The 19285-nt window shown below is 41.5% G+C and overlaps 1 protein-coding gene and 1 long non-coding RNA gene across 12 annotated transcripts in view; one reads left to right on the forward strand and one right to left on the reverse strand.

The window, feature by feature from the left end:
• Positions 1-19285, forward strand: part of Fggy (FGGY carbohydrate kinase domain containing) — a 404303-nt gene that overhangs the window by 51929 nt on the left and 333089 nt on the right. The gene's annotated exons all lie outside the window — the stretch shown is intronic.
• On the reverse strand, positions 9397-19209 carry LOC121827298 (uncharacterized). The gene is made up of 3 exons (XR_006069508.1): positions 19133-19209; positions 12569-12636; positions 9397-9420 (listed from the first exon to the last, which is right to left on the reverse strand). It is a non-coding gene; the product is annotated as an uncharacterized LOC121827298 (long non-coding RNA).

Consider the following 19285-nt stretch of genomic DNA (forward strand, 5'->3'; position numbering starts at 1 on the left):
GCGGGTCCCTATTTGGGACCTAATTAGACCTAGTTGGTTCCCATGCACCTCTCCTGGCCCGTGTAGAGCCCTGTGCGGATCCTGGGTATTAGGATGTAGAGTGGCAGGCTGATAACTCCTTCCAGCTGAGGGAGGTAACAGTTGAGTGTATTGCAGTAGAAACTGTTGGGAGGAAACTACTGGGCCTCAAAAACTTCTTATTTTCTAATTCTAGTCCAGTGGTTCTCAACCTTCTTTTAATACTGTGACCTTTTAATACAGGTCCTTATGTGGTGACCCCCAACCATTAAATTATTTTTGTTGCTACTTCATAACTGTAACTTTCTACTGTTATGAATCATAATGTAAATATCTGTGTTTTCTTAGGTGACCCCCATGAAAGGGTCTTCTGACCTCTAAAGGGGTCATGACCCACAGGTTGAGAACCACTGATCTAGTCCTTTCTGTTAAATAAGAGGCTGGCCAGCTCTAGTTGGTACTTTTCCCTGATTGATTATTTTATTTTTCTTGTGAATAAATCTTTTATCTTAAGGTTTATTCTAACCGTGAAACTTTATGAAAGATAAAGATCGGTTTATTTCTTAAAGTACCATCTCCCACCCCCACCCCCAAAAGTCACAATTGTAGAAGCTGTTGTCTTCTTAGGGTAGCTTAAAATTTCACATGTAGGCCTAATTCTTCCTACTCCTGATAAGGTACTAGTGCTAATCCAGATGTTGAAGAACTTTAAAAGACCCAGCATAGTTCTACATTGACAACAAAATTATCTAGGGTTTGAAGCCAGACTCATCGTGTTTCAGTCTTTTTCCTACCACTAACCAGTTGTAGAACCCTGGAAAAGCTAAATAAACTTCTTGAAGCCTCAGAGCACTGGCCTGTGATAACACTGGCCTTGGAGAATTATTTTAATTTAGTTGGATTCTTGGAACGTGGTTTGTGTAGTAGTAGATATTTAAATAGTAGTTTCATTTTTCTGCCATTATGTTTATATATTTTTTTCTCTTGTGATGGGCATTTCAGCCATGTGCTATCTGTGAGTGAGAGAATTCTAAACACTAGAATGTCTACCTTCATGGAACTGGCCTTTATGCGTGGTGAATGCTTTGTGAGGGATATGCTTCCAGCAAGCATGTGAGGCTGTCAGTGACAATCAGGAAGCAGAAAGCAGGAAAGGCCAAACTGACCCAGTCGCAGTGTGATCATCTGCTGTGTGTGATACCTGCACAGACAGCCAACCCCGAGCCTAGTCAGACAGTCAGTGAGGATCTTCTTCCTGCTCCCTAACCTTCACCAATAACTCCAACCCCCAAGCTACCAATGTTTTATTTTGCAAAGATCATCTTATTACCATCACACCACTCTTGTGGGGGTACTTTTTCTTTTCCCTGTTTTACAGACGAGGAAGGTGAAGCTCAAAACAGTTAAATGATTTATGTTCCTTGAACCTGTAAAGAAATCAATAGCCTTGTTATGGTTCTGTTCTCCACCAATATTCTGTAGGCACCTGCACCAACCTGTACAAGTGTCCAAAAGTAGCCTCTGCTGCTGGGAAATTAGTCTGATCAGAAGAGAAATAGGTCAACCAAGCTGAGAGAACAGAAGCAGGAAGTAATTGAAAACAGTAGTTAGTGAATATGCAGTGTTAGTGAGCTGCTGCGTATCTAGCACTTCAAGCATTTTTACTCCCATTAATTCTTCTAACCCTTACAACCATTGATGAAGTAAATATCATCTTTTATGCATCAATAAATAGGTTCAGAGACTTAAAGTTTGCCCGAAGTCACTCAGCTAGCAAGTGTCCAGGCTGAGGTTTGAACTTTGACATTTTCCATTCAGAATATGGGTTTGTCACCATTTTGCCCTACTGTTTCTCCAGTTGTTTTTCTGTCAGGCTCTCCATGAACTAGCTCAGGGAAAGACTGGAGGTGGCAGAATGCAGAGGCTCTGAGGCTGTGAGCAGTTGGGGGTGGGCTCGTATTTTTATTTTACTCTTGGCAAGGGTCCCTCAGAGAAAAGAACTGTGCAAAAATTAGGGGATCTCCAGGGAAATAAGAGAGGTGAAGGACCTGGATAGCTTCTGGAGAACTTGTTTGGAGAGGCAGGAAATAGACAAGGAGGCATGTCTGTCTGTCTGTATGTATGTATGTATATACTATGTATATATATGTACAGTGATTTTCTGGAAAATGCTGTGAAGGATTTGGTGTGTATGGGTTGGGGCTCTTTTGGATACTTTAATTGGACCAGAATGATGAAATTCTTAGGAAGGGACATTAGATTCCCGGCAGGAAGGAATTCACCTCATGAAATCAGCTGAGGAGGTTCGCAGGGCCGGGCCTTCTGAGCCAGGCACAGAGTAGGCTGTGGTGTGTTCAGAAGTGGGCAGGCCAGAGCCTGTGTAGCCTTGGGGCCCTGGGCTGAACTTTGGACTTTATTCTAAGAGCAGTGGGATGTGGTTGATTAGTTTTAAGCATGGGTGTGACACAATCTGTTTTATGAATTAAAAAAAAAAAAGTCATTCTGGCACAATGCTTTGCTAGGCAGATAATACATATTTGAATGACAACAACAAAGTTTACATTAAGATAGTTAGAGAAACAACATTAAAATATTGAATGTGCTGGCTCCTGAGTACATCTCTTTGGAGGGATTATTCATACAGAAAATGGACTAGTAGTAGAGAAAGAAAGCATCACTAGTGGGACACTGTCCTTGGTTGGAGTCCTTGGCTATGGTAATAGCAATTTCATTCTTTGCTTCTTGGTAATTCCCTGTGAAAAAAAAAAGGCCTTGTAGCCACAGCCAGACTTTCTGGTTGATAACACTTTGTTCTTCTACAGGGGAATTATTTTCTTCTTGGACCCATTTCCCTAAATATCACTGAGGATTTCACCTGAGCTCCAGTATTGTCATTTTATTGTACAGCCAAGGAAACCAAGGCTCAGAAGGCTTCCCTGGCATCCGTGAAGGGCATGAACTACGGTCGGATTCTCCCTAGGCTCAGCCTGCCCACAGCTGAGCCTAGGGAGCTCCTAGGCTCTAACTACCATCCCTTACTTCTCGCTCTTAAAAGTTACTCCTTTAGTCCCTCCTGCTTGCCATAGGATGGTAGCCCACAGACTGAACCAGGCTCCCAGACAAGTTTTGTGTGACCTGCTGCATAATTGGGAAAAGGCAATTTTGAGTATTTCCAATGCTTCAACACTAAGCAGTTTCTCCTAGAAGTCTAGGTTTCCCACCTATCTGGAAAAAGAAAGAAGCTGACAGTTTCAGGCCCACACAACTGCAGGAGGATGGCTGGTCTGAGAAGACACCCCCCCCCCCCCCCCCCGTTGGAGGGGCTGGCATCCCTCCTGTCACAGCAGTCTCCACCCAGACTGTTAATCACTTCCCTTTCCAACCCTTCCTTGCAGGCATTTGCATTTGAGATCCAGGCTGTGGGAACTTGTTCAAGGAATCCATCATTACTTTTCCTATAACAAATGCTGAGCCCCATGGAAAGACTCTCCAGATGGTGAGGTGCTTGGTCACTGGCTGGGATTCCATGCCAGATTCTTTTACACCTCTGGGTCTGTGCTTAGGTTTTTTCCCTTTCTCCTGGCAAACCTAGAATAATTTCCCCCCCTTACTTGAATATATATTAATTGCCCAAGGCTCAGATTCACCTTCTCCTGGAAGCCATTCTTGACCATCTCCATCTAGTGTTGACCAGGGTCCTGCTCTATGTCCTGTGCAGCATCTTTTGTGTGATCCCTACCCTGGAAACTACTACACTGCACTGTATCTGATTTATCCATGTGCTGCCTAGCAGCTAGAGCTTTGCTGAATAGCTCAAGGTAATAACAGAGTAAGTACTTATAAAACATGGAAATATGGATGTATGTATTCAATTATGAATTAAACCATTTTTGATTGCTGAGCATACCCACTCCAAAGTAAAGATCTGATGCATACTCAACCCAAGTTTATTTTCTCTTTCCCATTATGAAAAATGAAGATTGGAAGATTATTGATCTGTTCTACCTGGGCTAATCCCTTGGCTTCAGATCTGTGACGCAAGTCTGGGGCTAATCTCCCAAGTGAAGTGAATACGGGCTCTGGGGAGGACATGAGGGTCCTGAGCCCCTCTTCTATGCCCTTGTGCTTTGGCAGTGAATGCCCTCTTTCTAAGTTCTTCCCACAGGAGAAGCTAAAATTTTTCTGCTGATCAAAATGTCTTTCTCTAGGATGCTTGGACCACACCTCTGCGGACCAGATACCGCAGCATTTAAACCTTGAATCTGATAGTGTCCATTATCCTGGGGTGTCTGCTGTGGATTTTCTCCAGGGTTTTCTGCTGTAAGCCGGCCTCAAAGAAACACACAGTGTGGAGACCAGAAACCTGTACCTTGAGCTCCTTCTCAAATTTACATATTTGACTTATGCTATATAAGTTCTGTCTTAGTTTTATAGTACAGCAGGATGATGGAAAAATGTACACAAGGAAAAAAATGTGTTTATCTGGTTACCTAGCAACACTGAAAAAATGCCAGCTATTACTATAATACTTTTCTTTATGCATTCCACTTTATGGCTTATGGTAGGCTTTTGATCTGTATTCATTTCTTTTTATTTTTAAATAAGGGTTTGAATTTAATCCATTTCTAGCTTTATTTGCTTCCCAAAATCTTGTTTTTCTTTTTGTATTTTCAATACATCCCAACTGAAGTTTCCCTTCCCTCTATCCTTCCTATTTCCCATCCACATCCCCTCTCCCCCAGATTCACCACTCTTCCCCCGTTGGAAAAGAGCAGGCCTCACAGGATATCCACCAAACATGGCTTAATAAGATACAAGACTGGGTACAAATCCCCACATTAAGACTGGATGAGGCAACCCAGCAGGAGGAAAAGGGTCCCAAGAGCAGACAAAAGAGCCAGAGACAACTCCACTCCCACTGCCAGAGGTGTGGCAGTTAGCAACCATACCATATATGCAGAGGACCTAGCACATGCAGCCTCCATGATTGGTGTTTCCGTCTCTGTGGGCCCCTGTGAGTTCTACCCAGTTGAAATCTGTGGGCCTGCTCTCCTGGTATCTTTGGCCCCTTCTGGCTCCCACATGTCTTCCTCCCCCTCTTTCATGAGGTTCTCTGAGCTCCAAGGGGAGGAACCCAATGGAGATCTCCAGTTTGGGCTCTGTCTCTGTCTAATGCTTGGCTGTGGGTCTCTGTATTTTCTCCCATCAAGTTTGAGGGAAGGGACTCAATGAAGTTCTTTTGGACTCTGTTTTGCTTTTCTGTGACTATGTATTTCTTCCTCATCTGGTTTGCTGGATTCTTAGTTTCCTAGGAGGAGGGATCAGATCTCTCCATCCATACCTTACTCTTAAGTCCCCAGAGCTGAACCTAATACTTGGCATTGGAAACACAGCAAATGTTTGTTGACCAGGCAACACTAAACTGATGACTATAGTACTCAGACTACATGCCCAGTTAGCTTGCTCTCTGGTTTCTTAACTGTGCATGCATGTCCATTACTTCTAGAGATTAGAGAAAGATGGCTGGATGCCCATGTGGCATGATCAGATGGTTTGTTTGTTTGTTTAGTTTAGTTTAGTAAAAGTCTTTTCCCATAGTAACTAAAACTTGTCACACCTATTGGAAGAAGTCAGAAAGACATTTAGGAAGCAGTTGTTGTATTGTTACTCATCAGCACATGAACTGTCACCTTGGGATTCTAGAGGCCCAGGGTCAGGGCATGTTCCTTTAGGCAAAAGAGGCAGAAGGCCAGAGTCCAAAATATAAAATGAAATAAAATTAAACAGAAGATTCTTCTGTAGCAGTAAGCCTCACTTCTCTGAACATCTTGGTTCATCCCACCTCTTACCTTCACAATAAGAACATTTGTCCTGTCATGTAAGGATATATTCGTTCATTCAGATTTAGATTTTTGCTCATTAACTACCCCATACAAAGCACTGAGCCTGATGGAGAGACCAGGAGGGAGCCAGGCTTGTCCTATACCTCAGTGAGCTCCTGCTTCTAGGACCTGGAACAAGAGGATATGAAAGCAATTCTTTCCTAAGATTTTTTTTAAATAGAAATTTACACATACAGAAAAGTGGACACATTTTTTCAGTGAACACTCAGATCCCACAGTTACCCGTTGCTTTCTTGCTATATGTATCCAAGCATCCGTACCTATGCACATCCTGCACTTTCTGAGTAGGCTCGACATAACATCTGTGAAGCAGTCTGAAAGTTAAAAACCTTTTAAAGATACTGAATAAATTCTGCTTAAGATGTTGATCTTGTTTGACTACAGACATGATCAACACTTGCCTATGGCTTCATTCACTATGGACTGCTTTCTCATTTAGTTCCTATGAACATCCAATGAGGAAAATGTTAGTACTGTTTCTGAAGATAAAGATGCTATAGATGAAAGAATTAGATAGGTAAATAGTTGTGATCTGTTACCTTGCTAATACTGGAATGCAGACTTGTATTTTCTATTAATATTTTTCAAGCCTTCCCAGCACCCCCCATGCCACCCTCATCCCCCATGCTAGAAATTTGACCTATGACTTTGCTTATGCTAAGCACCACTGTCTGCCTAGCCTGGGCTTCTGAATGTAAGACTTGGATTTAAACAAGAGACACAAGGGCCAATTTGTCCAGCTCTAGCTTTAATCAGTCAAGGTACTTCTGTGTATTCTACAGATGAGAGGATTAGAGAGCCACTTCTCATTACGTGAGCATTTTGGTTTCCCATGCAACACATCTGTCTGATGTAAATTTTTAAGGTAAATAGAAACTATTTAAACTATTTAAACAAAAAGCTATTGAAGTTTCCAAATTTTAGATCCTAAGTTTGACTCACATCTAGAGACTCATACTTGAGAGTAAGGTCTTAAGTTTCCTTGTACTGTATAAATTCCAGCCAAGAAACTCTTTTATGAGTCCCAGGACAATGTAAAAACCTCTTAGAAACCCCATCTCTTCTCCTTTGCGCTCTTCCCAAATTTGTGTAAACAGAAAGAACAAGTGAATAGCTCAGTTAGTCCTTTGCCTCTTCTCAGTCCCCAGGGCCCTGCATCTGTGATCTCACTTAAATCTTGTCTTTGGGCATTGAACTGTGGCTGCTTTGCTGGTTGAATCACAAGAGTGATCAGGGCCTCCTGTGAAATATACTGTTACCTTGCTGCCTATAGGGGCGATGACTTGGGTAGAGCCTGTAAAGGAAAGTCTGATCTCAGTGGGAAATACTGTCGAACCCATAGCCACATCCCCAAAAAGAGCTGCTTCAATGTGGCTTCTGGGCTTTGTAGTCTCAATGGTTGGTGTTTTCAGACTCAATGTCATTATAAAGCTTCCTGAGTCAGGGCTCCACTGTACTACCTGGCCTGTTTCTTATTATGGCAGTGCCAAGGGGTCTAAACTGTATGATGGATAGTTTTTCCCCTAGTAATGATATGTTGAAGAGTATGGAAACTTATCCAAGTTAAAGCAAAGAAAGCCATTAGAAGATTGTCTCTCTCTCTCTCTCTCTTTTTTTTTACCAAACAATTATGTATATGTCCATAATGTTCACAATTTTATTAATAAAATAACTATTATTATTATTTTAAATTTTACTTAACCACTGATGAGTGAAATATTTTTCTTCATGGACTAGCACCATGATTTTGGAATTTGAGAACAGCTGGTGCATATGACCTCTGGAGTCCTTCAGCGTTGGCATTTTGTGAACTCCAGAGAGATGTGGGAAAAGTTAGGGACCATCAGAGAGACGCCTCTTGCAGTTGTTTTGGTATGCAGCCGTGTGGTCTGGCCTTGACTGGGGGTCAGAGACATGCCCAGGTACCTTAGAGAGGGTGAAGCACCATGTAAGTATTTCTCAAGCACCTCCCCTGCTCTGGGAAACAGCAGCTGGGTGGTGGTTTTAGGAGGTGGGGCTCGGGTTCATGGCCAGGGTTTCTCTCCAGTCTTTCTTCCTATTGTCTACAGGATCTAGGCAGCTCATGCACCTGTGGCCCTGATGTTCATATTTATGAAACAGAGTCCCTGGCAATATTGTGTATCGGAAGGGATACAGCAAACTAGTGGTTGCTTGTGGCAGTGGTGGTAGCAAAACAGTTGATTATTGGAAAGAGAACTGTTGGGATATACTTTTGATATGCTTGTTTCTGGATCCATTTAAGTAACATAAAAGTGAAGTGGGATGGGATTTACATTGTTCAGGAGGCAAGCCCTTGACAAAAATTATGCATAATCTTTACAGACAGCTTTTAGGAAAGAGTGCACACATGTAATTTTTAGTAGATCCAGTAATTTATAAGCTTGTTAACACTATATAGTAAAAGTTATTATAATAATGTTGTAATTTTGGTTAAATTAGAGACATTAATTAGTAAGGGATATTCACATATATTCTAGAAAATTCTATAAGCCATTTGAGCAGGAAAGCTGTCATTGAATATTTCCTTATTTTGATGGCATTAGTATATGTTGGGATGAAACTTTTATTTTCAAAATAAACCCTCATTAAGAAAAAAAAATCTATTCTCCAAACAAAAAACTTTAAAAGAACTTTCTTTTTTTGAATTAATATTAAAGGTATGCTAATCATCTTTCAGTTTGTATACAAATTCATGGCTTAAACCTTTAGTCACAGCACTTGTGAGGCAGAGGCAGAAGGATTTCTGTGAATTTGAGGTCAGGCTGATCTACAACAAGCAAATTCCAGGATATCCAGAGCTACATAGTGAGACCCTGTCTAGTATATATTAGATAGATTTCATATATAGAGATCTAATCTAATATATATAATATAATGCACACATACACACACACAGATATATATAATATTTTGGCTTATGCTTTTGGAAGTTTCAACCTATGGCCAAGTGGCCGTTGCTTTGGGGCCTGTGTAAGGCAGCATATCATATAGGGAATGTGGTAGAGAAAACTGTTCACTTCCTGGTGGTCAAGAGGCCAAAAGAGGGCCTGGAGAGATGGTTCAGTGGTTAAGTGTGGTTCTTAATTCAGTTCCCAGCACAGATGTCAGCTAGCCCACAATTGCCTGGAATTCTAGCTCCAGGGGAGCCCAGTGCTTCTGGCTTCCACAGCCACCTGCATGCTGATGCATACCCCCATCAAATATTCATAGTTAAAATAAACTCTTTTTAAAAATTATTTATTTATTCATTTATTTGTTTAATCAAGGAAGAGGAAGAATCTTGGGTCTCAATATCTCCTTTAGCAGCCAGCTGCTAATGCCCTAGCTTTCTCTTTTGAGGACCCAACTCCTTAAAGTCTCTTCACTTACCCAAACCACAGCAGAAGTACTCATGACATCCTGCAAAATGGGATCCCAAACAAGTCACTGTAAAAAGTAAATGTAGATTTTTGACCTCTTTGACATCTGTTCTTCAGACCTGGAAACAAGATAAAGAAAAGCCCATTAGAAACTTATGGTAGGATATTGCCAAAATAACCCTCAGACATTTGAACATGAAGCCCTCATTTCCTATTTGAGCAGGTGAGATAGGCTAAGAAGGGCTCATGTACTGTAGCCACTGAGTGGTAGAGCTGGGGTTCTGTTTCAAGCTGTACTCAAGTTTTGCATAGCTTATAGTTCAAAGGGCTCAGGAGCAGGGGAGTTGTCCTGAGGATGAATTGGAGTTAGGTCATAAGTACTAAGAGTAGTGGAGTTTGGCAACAGTCTTCGATGGTATCAGATGAAATGAGGCCTGTCAGGTGAAAAAGCACTGAGCTGGTCAAGGTTCTTGGAAGTCTGTATATGTATTTTGAATTCCCTTTTGGAACATCATGGGATAGATTCCATTTGCCCATTAGCCATAGTCAGAGGAAAACCAGCAGATGTTTGCCACTCACTTCTAGTTCCCTCACTACAAGGACATGAACCTGAGCAATCCAAGGAAGTGCTTTGAATACTCTCATGGCTGCAGCATCCTTTCTGAGCACACAAGACATTCTCCTTATCCCACACAATTTGAGAGTAGGCAAAAAGCAAACAAGGAGTGAGTTAGCCCCTCTCATCCATGGGGATGGGAGTGAATACAAGATAGCGTCCTTTCCACCTTCTGAGGGGTGATTGACTCAGAGACAGTGACGTCAGACATGACTTCATCCATCCAAGGGAAAGACCTTGTGCAGACTGAGAGCCAGGCAGGCTTCTGCCCTTCTCTCCCCATGGTCTTTTTCACCGAGGACATTGTTGTGTTCCCACTGTTGCCCTCACACTTTCTTCTTTTCCTTTCTTTCTTTTCTTTTTAAACATTCTCTCATTGCTTTTCACTTAGTCTTCCTCCCCTTCTGTTTACATCTCATGCTTAACCTGTTCTTTCTCCTTACCCATTCCTCCCTTTGTCTTTTTGTCCATTTGCTTTGGTCTTTATTTTGTCTCCTTCCTACTTAATCTCCTTTGCTCCTTTTCTCTCTATAGATCTTCTATTTTTACCTCCATTTTCTTTTTTCTCTGCTCTCTGTCCTCTTCCTATGTCAGAAATGCATGTGGGAACTGGTCCTCCTTCCTCTTGACTGTTCACTTCCGGGATCTCCACCAGGTGCTTGTCCTGATTGGCCTAAAGCTGTATGCACAACCATCCTTCCCTCAGGGAGGGATGGCGGCTCCCGTCCCTTTCTGAGTTCTTGCTGATTTTAGGAGAAGGCCTTCTGACTAATCCTCTCTCAGTTCCTTCTCCTTGTTTATGGGTTCAGGGTTTAATGAGCCCTTTTCATGGTTGCTCATGCCCCTGACATGGTCTGTACTCCCCTCCACCTCCCCTTCCTCACTTTTTACCTTCCCTTCGTATGAGATCCAACATTACCTTGTATGTGATCCCTTTCCTCTCCTACCTTATTACTCCTACTCATGACACTGTCTTTCCTTTATGGCCATACAGATTCTATGCTTCATAAACTAGGTATTTTATTTTAAAACGTGTGCTGTCATCTGGTGTATTTCATATGCAGAGTCTTTGTTCTTCCTAGCCGACGACAGACTTGGTCATCAGGGACTGGAGAAATAGCTTATTGGCTAAGAGCATTGGCTTCTCTTCCAGAGGACCCAGGTTCAATTTCCAGCACCTTTATGGCATCTCACAACCAATTTATCTCTAGCCCTAGGGGATCTTCCATTTCCTGGACTCTGCAGTCACTTCACATTTATGCTGCAGCACAGATGTACAAAATGCATACAATAAAAATAAAGGAAAAAATGTAAATGATTTAAAAAATGTAATCATCTCCAACTTCCTCTTTAGCTGTACCTCCCAGTTCCGGCATAGTCTCCAGAGCCGGATAGCAAGGGTGTACACTTAATTCTAATGCCACTTCATGGGTTCCTGGTTTTGACAACCTATGTAATTACTCTTCATTTCAATTTCATGTCCTGTAATATTACTGAATATCTTAACAGTGCATTTGTTGTAGGGCTGCTGAGGGACCACATAAGCAAGTATGTAAACTGCCTAGAGCAACAGTTAGTATACAGGGGGCACTTCTGAAATGATTAATTATTTTGAATGCTAGTTCCACCACATTTTCCCATCCTTGGAGTGTGGTTATCTTTAACTTGATTATGTTATTAATAGTTCTCCTGTTCTCTCAGTCACCTAATACATATGGGTCTCATGACCTTCATTTATAGCCGTGTTTAAGTCATGATATTGTAATCTGGGTTCATTCCATGAGGCTATACCTGTTTTTTGTGCTCATCCTGGCACACACTGAGTAATCATTCATCTCCTCCACAGCCCTTGCTAGTCTCACATTATGTGAGGAACCCCTCTCTCCCTTGCTAAACTCTTAGCTCATTTTTAGGAAGAGACTATAATTTATTAACCTGTATCTTTAGAGTTGTTATCATGTATTTACACCCCAAAAACATACTGGCAATGAAACAGATTCTGACAGCCTTGGCTGATGCCCAGCCATGTGCTAGGAATTCTGGGGAAAGATGTAAGCTAGGATTGTCTTACCTTGGACACAAAGTCCTTGTAGAATTTACTACTTTCTTCAAGGACCCTTGAAAAGCCATGCAAGATGTATTGCTGGAAGAGATATTTTCTGCGTGGTCGGGTAGCTGTAGCTCCATCATGGGTGGGGCTGGTGGAGTTATGACATTCTCATTGACCACTTTTGCTTGAGCAAGGAAGTAACTTATCAGTCATGGCCTTTGTGTATGCCGAGTGGGAAATGATGGTAGAGCACTCTAACTCTTGCATAAAGGAACGAGTAAGGCTGTATATGCCCCAAGTAAGCGCTCACAGAGTGCTTAAGAATGCCCACCCTTTAAGGGTTGAGGATGAGTAAAGTTCAAGTGGAAGGATCTTTGGGAAAGAAGGGTATGTGTTTGAGCTTGATGGGAATGATACCTGTTATCCTCAGATGTCCTAAGGCCCTCCAGTCTAACGCAGCTCTTTTCTCACAGCAGTCCCCCTCTATCAGTTGGTGCTTGGCAGCCATAAAGTGGTTCTGCACTGACCCCGGAACCCATGCCAGGAAGTGAATGAATCCATTTTCCAATTAAAATGAAACTTCTCCAAAAGACCTACTCACCCGGAGAAGAGAATTTATCTTCCTGGCAGTCAGGCTTGGCTAGAATATATTTCTGCTCCTGAAACAGACTGAGAAAAGCCATTAACTTGAATGGGGGGAAAAAACATCAGAAACTAGGACAGTACTTATTCATTCATGCATCCATTCATTCCTTATTTTCATTCCCACAAACTGTTATTTAGTTAGTGCATCTCTGTTCATTCATTCCCTTATTCTTTCATTCAGCTAGCATTACTCATCATCTATGCATCATATACAATTTTAGATCCTAGGCATAGATTGCAATAAAACCATAGTTCTGTCTTTAAGGAGATTCAGTGTAATGAAAAGGACAGACAGTGAATAGCTGATGGGAAAAGCAGGGATAGGGACATTCACCAGGTATTAAAGGTATGATAGTTAGCTTTAATTTTCAATTTGATTGTAAACAAGAATCACCTGGAGAGTTTTATTTGAGGATTGTCTAGGTGACAATGGCCTATGGACATGTCTGTGTGTGTGTGTCTTGATTGTTAATTGTGTTCTGAGCCCCACCCTGAATATGGGCGGTACCATTTCATGGGCTGGGCCCTGGACTATATGAGTGAAGAAAGCTAGCTGAGCAATAGCAGCAAGGAAGGACATGCTTGTTCTCTTTGCTCTCATTGTGAATGTGATATGATGAGCCTTGACTTCCCCAAAATGATAGACTATAACTTGGGATCATTAGCCAAATACACCATTTCTCCCTGTGTTACTTTTTGTTAGGATACTTTATCATAGCAACAGAAATGAAACTAGAGCAATAGGTACATGCAGTGTTAAACCATCTAGCTCAGCTTACATGCAGTTTCATGGAGTGTTCAACACAAGAGTGGAGTTCTCAATGATGAATGCATCTGAATACATCTGTTTATGCACATGCATATATGGTTGGTTTTGTTTCTCTAAAATGCTCCGACTTACACCCAGATGCAAAGAGAGAAACCTGTTCATGAATTTACTGAGATTTGGACAGAAAGGATAACTGGATATAAGAATTTACAGAGAAGCAGAAACAGAAAAAAAACTTCTTAGGCCAATGGACATAAAATCAAGGAGGAGGAAGCTATTTTGGGGAAGATAACAGGTTTTCTGTATTGAAATCTTGGGAGGTGAGTGCAATATCCAGGAGACACATCTGAGGAGAGTTTAAGTTGGAATTTGATTCAATTGGTTTTACTATGAAGTTTCCTGGAGTCAAAGAATTAATTGAGCTCTCCCAGTGAGCATGTTTACAATAAGTTAAGTGGCTGTGGCCTTTACCCTTTGGAGCATCCATATTTTAAGATCCACAAACAAAGAGGCTCTTAAAGGAGACAGGAAAACAGCGGGGAGAAGGACATGAGGATCCAGCATGAAATATTGAGTTGATCTCTCAGTTTCCTATATGGCCACACCTACTCTATTGTTGTCTACTCCAAGACATTATGTTTCCAAAGCCTCTTGACATTCAGGGCTCCCTTGCTCCTCCATAGTAAGGGCACTGATCCATACTTCTGTCCTCTAGGTGATAGGCATCTCTCCTGTCCTGGCACTTCTCCATTAAATAAATGAAAAACTTTTGGGGAAGTGGAAGGCTGAATTAGCACTGTTTGGGTGTTAAAGATGCAAAGTCTGATTTTTCACTCACTTGTCATGTGATTGTTGTCCCTGTCAGGCATTAGTTTCATAATCTGTGAAGTGAAAGTTGCAGTTCCTGCTTCCTTGCTTTATAGGATTGTACAGATTGTATAAAAGCATTAATATCAAGTCTTTGAAGACTATAAAGGTGTATAACAGCATTGAGAGACTCTTATTGACTTACATAATATGCATACTATCCATTGAGAGAGGTGATAGTACTATGGGATTTGAAGGAATAGTTTTAGAGAGATTAATCTTTCTAAAGGAGCACAGCTGGGAGGTTGTAAGGACAGCAGTCAAACTCAGGGTTGCCCGATGTCATATTTCTTAGATTCTGAACTGCAACCTTATTTCCAAATATACATAGTAGTGTCACATTCAAAGGCCAAGTAAGCATTGATGAATCTGTCAGTTGCCATGAGATGGTAATGCTCTTATGATTAAGAAGTTAACTGTAGTGTGAATTAGTAGTTTACCTTTCTGTACAACACCTCTAAGGTAGATGAGGGAGGAGAGAGTGCTTATAAATATAGCTTGTGAAAATACATAGCTTGTACAGTAGAATTATTTTCATTGACAGGACAAATCCTTTTCTAGTTGGGTTTATCTACTGAATTCAGGTCTTTGATGTTTGGATGTTTTCTTCAGCAGTAGCATAGATAAAGTCTATTTAATCTTTAGGTTCCAAATAAGGTCTCCTTCCTGTGGAGCATGTGTTAGCCAGCCCAGGCCCAAAGCCCCCTCTTCCTTCTGAACCCTGTCTCTGAATAGTCATTAGAGACAGATATATGACCACACAAAATGCTGTGATAAAGTTATGAGGCTGACTCACCAGGCTTTGGTATCAGACTCATTACATTATTGTCATACATCATATTTTTAATTACCTTTCCTTTGCTCATATCTTTCTCCAGCTCCAGTGTCTAGCTTTAAATTTGTTACATCTCCGGAAGCTTTTTGTCATGTTTTCCCCTATGAGTTACACTTGTCCTTTGCCCTCTGGAAGAAGTTTGTTGTTTTTAAGATGGATTTGGGAAGATGTGTGTAGAATCAGTATAATCAGTTACAGTGATGGAATAGAGACTCTCAGCAAAGGTCCATGTGAGCTGGGTTTGCATCAAGGATAGAAGATTGAGAAGAAGAACAAGTGGGGAGGTCAATCCATGCAGAGGCAAGAGCCCCAACAGAGGCATGGAACCAGAAGAGCAGAATGAGTTGAGGAACATAGGGGGAAAAAGACAGCAAGGGTAGAGTGAGGGTTACCAGAGAATCCTGGAAGATGATCCTAGAAGGAAATCCTAGGAATCTATGAGTGGGCTGGAGTCTGATAGAGCCCCAGGAGCTAGCCTCAGGACTGAGAGTGGCTAGACTCTAGGCCACAAGAAGCTGTTGAACGTTTTCAACAAAGGAATGAATTGTTAGAGCTTAGCTTTTAGAAAGATGCCTCTGGTGCCACAAATCCCAGTTTATTTGCCTGTCTGCCCTGAAGCATTGTTAGTGTTTGCTCCCTGTCTGCCGATGGGAGTCTGCAACACACAATAGTTTCTTTCATCCCAGGAAGGTATTGGTTGGACTTCTGCATGTTTTCAGCATCATTTTCTGTTAAGACTGACATTGAGGATTGGGCTTCCTGAAATATCTCACCTCTCTGGGCTGCCAGCCCATGTTCAAATTTCAAAACTTGAATATAGTGTCAGGGTTAAGTTTTGTTTTTTTCATGGGTAGTTCTAGAAAATATGATCAGTATGGAACTTGGAATGTGCAGGCAGGATCATTTATTGTATGTGAAGTTAGGGAGCTCTGGTCCCTCCCTTTCATATATACCACAGATAACCCAGATAGAATTTCTTCTAATTAATAATAAACTAAACCCAATTTTTTCATGTAGCCCCTGCATCCTGGTGCCCTTTCTATAGCTGTATTGTTCCCCATAATCTCCCTCAGCATTTAGAAGAAGCAGAAACCCTACACCTTCTAGAGACACCACAGTAGGACCAGGATGACTCTCCTTTGCTCAAGGCTTCAAGGCTATCCTGAGTCCTGGTCTTGAATCTTAGGCATAACTTTTCTGCCCCTCCCCTTTTCAGAGACCCAAAGCTATGTGAGTTTTGAGTAGTAGCCTCTTCCCAAGAAATGCTGTGGTTTTATGAAGTAATAAAAGAGAGGGGATGAGCTGTTTTCCTTGGTTGCTTTCAAACCAATGTATTGCTTAGCTCAAAAGACTGCTGCTGGAATGTAAAGCCTTGAGTGCCAATTCGTACACCCCAAATCACTGCTGAGTCTTTGTTTCTTGAAAAGACTAATTTTTGTCAGTTCCTTGGTATCTGGAGTACAGAATGACTTAACCTCTTCAGCATCTGAAGCTCCTACTTGATGAGACACAACTGAAGTTGACCTGGGTGGAGAGCTTGCACTCTGCTCTCTAACCTTTGCTCATGCATGGAGGTTTGGTTAAGTCCAAAGAAGTTAAGTAAGTCACCCAAGATTGACATGGGAATCTCTGAAATATTTTTGGAAGAGTTGAGAGCTGTTGTTGTTTTCCGCTCATGTGAAGAATGGCAGAAACTTCATCAAGACATTTCCAAAGGCCTCAATCCCATAGCTCTGCTAGGCGCCAAGATGGCTGTGGCCACACAATGCAAGGAATGAGCACTCACCTCAGAGCAGACACCTTGGGTGACTTAGGGACAAGCTCTTGGAGTCTAACCCTCAGTTCCTACATCTTTAGGTATGAATATTGTATATTGCCTTCTCCTTTTTGAATTACCTCAAGAATCAAGGGAGACAGAATATAGGGACAGTGTTGTACATTATGGAAGGAACAAGGCGGTCACTGTCCTGAGGTAGGTTCAGTGAACACAAGAAGATAATTAATTCAGCAAGTCATTGATTGGGACTTCACTGACTAGGAGGATGAAGGACAAAGAAATTTCCATGAAGAACTAGGTAAAAATCTATCTTCATGGACAAATATGACAATTGATGGCAAACACTTTTATATCCCATAGCTCAATGGGAGAATTTTATGGGAGCCTCTGAGCCAGCCAGTCTCTCTAACAATTGCCAGGCTTCCAGACACATCCCTGTCACTCAGACTCTTCCCCTTCCCTTTGTTGGCCCAGTCCACAGATTTTGCATTTGTAGAGAAAGCAGGGAATATTTGTTCATTTCTCTACCATGACCATGTGCATTCTTTCTAAATTTCTTTTATTTTTTGAGATTATAACATAATCACATAATTTCTTCCTTCCATTTCCTTCCTTCAAAACCTCTCATATATCCTTCCTTGCTTTCTTTCAAATTCATGGCTTATTTTTTTCATTAAGTGTTTCTACATACATATATTATATGTATATATGTATATGTATTCCTAAATACATAAACACAACATGATGAGTCTATATGATGTTGCTTGTAAAGATGCCTGATGCTTTCTAGCGTGTTGGTTCTGGTTCTTCATTCTATGCCGAGGATAACTGAGGTCTCTGGGTTTGATCCATAAAGCTGGTCTGACCTCAGGAGGAAATGCTCACTCCTACCCCAGGACATTGCCAAAAGCCTTGAAGCTCTCTAAGAGATGTTCTCTTGAATATCTTTGTCCACAGCCGCCATTGGTGTGGATCCAGGCAGAAGACTCATCATGTAGGGTCATTGGTAACCCTACATAAACCCTAACAGAAACAGTTGTTTTCTCAGCTCAGGATGATTGTTTGGCTTTGACTAGAAGTAGTGGTTGATCTGTAGTGGTTTGGCAGTTGGGCATGGTGACTGGCCTTGCATAGTTGGAACTAAGGAAGGCGACTGCCTTTTCCCTGACCACCAACTGTTGCAACCACAAAGCACATGGAAATAGGTTTTTGAGAATATCTAAGAGGCATACTGGTATGACTCACATAATTTCAAAGGCTGCTACTTTCTGGTTGTGACTTGTTAAGTGTCCAGGGTTATAAAAGTTCATAGCTGTGTTAGGCATATTTTGTAAACGGTAAGTTTTGTTTTATTTGATCTTAAGATGTATGAATAGGTAAAAAAAATTTAGGACCCACTTCTTCCTCAGCAGAGGCTTTCGCAAACATGGTAACAGAATGGTTGTAACACTGTGGCCTTTACATCTGACTTTTCAGTGCCCTTATTCTAATAGAACCATGTACTGGAGACAGTTCTTCCACATGGATTTTCAGTAAGTAGGAAAACACCAGAATCTGAGGATAAAAATACTTAAAAGCCAGATATGTGTCTGTAAAATTGATGTAATAACTTCCAGCACTTTTGTATTGCTCAGAGAAGTCACAGTCACAGAAGGGTACAGGAAGGAGAAACGAAGCAATCTATCTAGTAGTTCACTAGATTTTCATTGCACCACACAGGTACAATATGTTCATTTGAAGCCGGCATCACTCCCTTTAGATTCCCCAAATAACCCCGAGCCGATGATAAATTCTTTTTTAGTGTCTTGTAACAAAGAATAATTGAAAGAAGAAGACATAGTGAGTTGGGTGACAGGTAGTCTTTCTTGCTCTGTTTTCTGTCATCTTTACATTCTTCACCTCGAGACGCTTCATCGTTTCCAGTTCACCGCGTATCTAGTTTCATTTACAGGCAGAACTTGAATGGCTTCATTTCAGCTTTGATTTTAAAACCCTGGGAGAAGAAATGTGCTTAGCTTAGCTAAGTCACATGTCTATTGCTGGCTTAATCAAGTGCTTATCCTGAGAGGACTAGAGTTCTGGGGTATCTACTCAGCAGCTGAGAGTCCACTCAGTCTGCCAGAGGAGAGGTATCCTGGTGACCGAGGCCGATGAAACTATTGACTTCACAGAGGTTCCAGAGCAGGAGAAATGAAGCATGTTACCCTGATAATCATGTGTGTGGAGGTGTGGAAACTGTCATAACCTTAAGTAGGAAATCTTGGAAACTTACCCTGGAGATTAGTTGTAGGGTTACCCCAAAGGACAGGAGGACAGGAGTCCTGGGAAGGAGCAGAGTAGTAAGTGAGCAGTGAATTGTTCAGACAGAATTGGTAGGGCAAAGAAAAGCCCAGCAGCAAGAAAAAAAATCTGGCTATTTGGCAAT

The sequence above is a fragment of the Peromyscus maniculatus genome, chromosome 2 (assembly GCF_049852395.1).
Source record: "Peromyscus maniculatus bairdii isolate BWxNUB_F1_BW_parent chromosome 2, HU_Pman_BW_mat_3.1, whole genome shotgun sequence".
Taxonomy (NCBI): Eukaryota; Metazoa; Chordata; class Mammalia; order Rodentia; family Cricetidae; genus Peromyscus; species Peromyscus maniculatus.